Consider the following 4,762-nt stretch of genomic DNA (forward strand, 5'->3'; position numbering starts at 1 on the left):
TTTCTTTTTTTTTGCTAGTGAGCATTGAACATCAACTTTCCCCTACGCTTGGTGCTTAAGGTTTCCAAGGCAACACGCATGGAGATGCTCCTGCCGCTTGCCAACTTGGTCGATTCAAACTCCAGCTCTTCATCCAGGTTAATTACATATTAAAGATAAAAGAGACCAAGCAGCAATGGTCAAAAAACACCATGAGAAGTGGGTGGATTTCTATAATGAAGCTCATTATTCTTCTGTCCATGTATCTCCAAACCAATGTGAGTGGGGTACATTTTATAAATAGGCATGCAGCCAACATTTGACTTTACTAACTACCAGTCAATATCTTAAATCAAAGCCCCTTCAACACTACGTCAGAGGGATCACAAGATGTGTCTACGTGTGACAGCTTCTTTGCTCCTTCCTTGGGTTGTGTCACAGAGATATCTTTCAGCCAGAGGGTAGAGCATCAATTGGAGCTGGATTATGCAAAGTGGGTGATCTGAGTGACAGAAGAAAGCTCTCCCATCAGGCCCATGATCTGCATCGCATGGGGAGTCCATGTCATGACACTAGCATCCATCCCAAAGACTAGGTAAACAGTAAGACTGTTAGGTTCTTACTAGATTTATCAGGTCTGATAATGTGCATTTTAGTGTTGGTGTATGTGTCAGCGCAAACTTAACTCCTTTGTTAATGCTTACGTGTGTGTGCACACATGTACCAACACTAGTATGTGTTCACGCGTGTGTAAAATAGCGTGGGTGTAACTGAGAGTTGATATAGGGAAGTTTAGATGACCTCCCCTGACGCCCCCCGATGCCAAACCCTCCTTTAAGGAAGACGTGATACATCAGAGTGCGAATATTATGCAAGCACCAAAACCTAGGGTTTTTTTTACCTCTAAGTGTAGTGCTGGAGATCAGGCCATATTGACCTTTCTGCCAGATGGCATTACAGGGTTCCGCTTCTGCAGGCATGTTGAAGATGATGGTGAGAAGCTGTGGGCCCTGGTGATTGGCATACTCATCTTCCTTTCTGCAATGAGTTTGACACAAAGCGCCCCCTCCCTCGGTACATCGCACAGAGGTGTGCTTATGTAATAAAGAGCACTGCTAAGGTTGGTCTGTCTGCTGCATGTACCGTCACCATCCCTCTGAAAATGTTTAGAGGGAGATTTTCAACAGGGGAATTAGAATATCTGACAAAAATAACTACTGTGTGAACAAAAACACCAGAAAGACAATCGGTTGGGGGATGGGGGCGGTGGGGGTGGGGGACCGTAATGAGACCAAACACAGCATCCTATAATTCCTGTGGTTATGCCGTCACTCACACCATGGCTGGCTCCAGTATACTTGACACTGGAAGCTATAACAATGCAGGGGAGGAAAGGTGGGAAAAAGTTCAGTCTGTGGTGAATGAATGATCGCTGTGGAGCACGGTGGATCTCAAATGTCATCCCACAGAATACATGGGAACACTTTCAGCAACGCTTTCAGCACATCATTTAGTATAGGGGGAATGAGAAAGCAATTAACATTTAAAAGAGGAGCCCAGCTCATTGGTACTGAGGATGGAGCCATGCCTCCTGTGTGCTTGGCCACTCCACAGATATTTGACAAGTTCCTGACTGAAACAGATCAACGAACACAGGGAGACGGCATTTCATGTCGACAAGTGAAGCAACAGCCCATCCATATTCTAAAACACAGTATTTTAGCTTGTTAGTCGCATCATGGATGTTTTTCCTGTTAAATGAAAAATGTTTGGGGTAGTTAGGAGCTCCTAGCATAAAATCACATATATATCAGTGCAAATGTGTATATTACTGGAAGATAATTACATGGTTTACCCGTGGACTTGGTGAGAGAGACCTGTGTGCCACTGTTTACAGCAGGTTCTCTAGACTATTACTGGGAGAAAATTGACTTTGATTTCCTTAAGGAACACAAATACATATAACTTTAAATCAACATAATATGACATACATATAAACTACACTCCATCATTGTAGCACTGGTGGAAGCTGTCGTACACAGTGAACTGAAGCAATTATAGTGACTGGACTATGCCAGTGGACAGATCCCAGTCACTTTGGAGGAAGTTTCTCCAGAGAAAGAATACCCAGCCTCTGTCTCCCTGTTGTCCTTCCAGCCACTGGTGAAGGACGCTCCCTTGGCCCTGCCTACACAATCAATCAGCCTCCTGCAAAGATGTAGGGAGGGAGGGGCCCTGTCCCTGTCAGGACGAGTCACTGCAGAGCGCTTCCCACGACAGACTCTGGACCCGTCATAAACATGCTTCTCAGACAGGACTGCTTCTACGTACAGCAGCGGAGGAGAGTTCTAAATTAATTTCAAAACACGATTGCTTCTTTTGAGGATATAAGTGAAGAAAGTGTAAAAAGTCAGAAAGTTTGTCGCAGTTGTGCGATCAAGTTATCATCCTACATTCTTACAACCTTTTCAAGCTATGTATAAACTGACACTATTATTTTTCATGCACAGTTATATATATATATAAAAATTAAAATAAAAACATGTTACACCTATGTATTCACAAGTGAGTGGAAAAAGCCACCCTGACAGCTCTTAGCATGTGAGGTTGGGTCCCAGATACCCAGGAGTAGAGGTGCCTGCAGTACTGTAGGTAAGGATGTGATGGAAAAATCTCCGTTGGGAAAACAAGCCATGGGGCTGGATGTTGCCATGGAGGTAATGCACGAGACAGGGGAACAAAGGAACATTTACAGAGTGAGAGTGGGTGCTTTTAGTGCTATTTCTGTCCTGGATGGATCCAGGTGAGTGATGAGAGGCTGTTGCTTGTCTGCTTTACTCAGCCTCAGGCGCTTATATGCTCACCCCCCATCTCCCCCCATTCGCTCTACCAAACAGAGAATTGTCAGATGAATTCCTTTGTCAGAAACCAGACAGTTTGCTATGAAACTTTTATAGAACATTCTGTGGTAGAATAATGTGCTTTAAAACAGATTTATGTGTTTCAAAGGGTGTCAATACAATGTTGATGCTCTGCAGTGTTTGCCTGTTTGTTTGTTTGTTTGTGTAAGGTGTTTCTACCTTTTCTTATTATTGGGTGTGCTTGCCTCTAAGATTAATCGTAAGATGGATTCTACGAACTACTTAGGCTTACGATGGTTTCGGGGAACGCAGCCCAGGTTAGTGCTGACTGCTGGCAAAACATTGAATCAGCTGCTTTCAAAGAGGTTTCTTATGGATGAAATGCTGGCTAGCTAATAGAACGACAATATGAAGTGGATACTTTCAGTATAGATAAGTGAATTTTGTTACATAAATTAAAGCATCAAAACTGTTTGCACATTGTAAATGTGCACAAACAACACCAAATCAACGACAACATTATAATCACAAGCTGCATCCCGGATATGGGCACTATTCCTACCACTTAAGCCTTCTTGGTCGGTTTCTTGAGGCATGGATATAGCGATACACAAACGGGCATATGACAATAACAAGATTTGTACAAATTACGTCTCCTTGGGCAGTTGTTGTGTCTTTATGCACTACAGAAAATACAAGACTATTTTACAGCATTGCATAGCACAAAGGAAAAAATACAAACATTAATGTAAACACCCCTTAGGCAGAACTGTACATGCAAGCGCTTTATGGTAAATTAAGCCTACAATTATGAAAACTGGCTCAACCATCGAGCATGTAATGACTTCTGTTATGAACTAAATGTCTAGATGTTTGTGGTAAGCCAATTTAACAGAGAACTAATACATTTTTGTCAACATAACATAATAAAATGATTGTAGGAAACAGTAAACAAATGGCTACATAATAATTTGCATGAATGTGCAACCACAACTTTGTTTAAAATAATGAGAACTTGCTTTTATGTTGTGCATAAGTGACTAGAATAGATGTTGCGGAGGTTGAATAAGTACTTTATAGATTACAGAGAATTTAAATTGTGATCTGAGAAATATAGGTACCAACTGAGAAGAACTTTCATCAGGGGCACTGCACTATCTATAATTCCAGAAATCTGTGTGTCACCGACATCATCGCAGGCACTGTACCCTATCTATAGGTAAAAGATCCAAGATGGCGCCGATGATGGCTGCCTCGGTCGTTAGGTGCGCTCTTTTTTGTCTTGTTTTGTCTGTTAATTCAGTGTTCTGCCAAGATTTCCGGGGTTCTCTAACTAGAGAAGTACTTCTAAACATCAGGACTACAACTCCTGTGGATTTATTTCCCACTTTTCTGCTTCCAGCGGCGGAATTAGTGGGAATTATAGTCAAAGCCACCCTCGGCTTTGTCCTAGCAGCGAAGCGCCGTAGGAGAGGCAAACGAGCCGGTGCTCTGGTGCGACTCCGTCGGCGTGGGGCACGCACAGCGTTACCGGGGATATTTCTCTCCAACGTGCGTTCACTGAGCAACAAACTGGATGAACTTCAGCTACTGGTGTGGAAAAACAGAGACTTTCATTCATCTTCCGTTTTGTGCTTTACGGAGACATGGCTGAGTGAACTGATCCCAGACTCTGCGCTACAGCTAGCAGGTTTCAAACTGCTGAGAGCGGATCGTAACCCTGTGCTCTCTGGCAAAACGAAAGGCGGTGGTATTTGTTTTTACATTAACAGTGGCTGGTGTGAAGATGTGACAGTGATTCTGCAGCACTGTTCTCCTGATCTGGAATCATTTTTTATTAACTGTAGATCTTTTTACTCGCCACGAGAGTTTGCATCATTCATTCTGGTTGGCGTCTACATGCCTCCGCAGGCTAGCGTTAA

The sequence above is a fragment of the Osmerus mordax genome, chromosome 2 (assembly GCF_038355195.1).
Source record: "Osmerus mordax isolate fOsmMor3 chromosome 2, fOsmMor3.pri, whole genome shotgun sequence".
NCBI classification, from domain to species: domain Eukaryota; kingdom Metazoa; phylum Chordata; class Actinopteri; order Osmeriformes; family Osmeridae; genus Osmerus; species Osmerus mordax.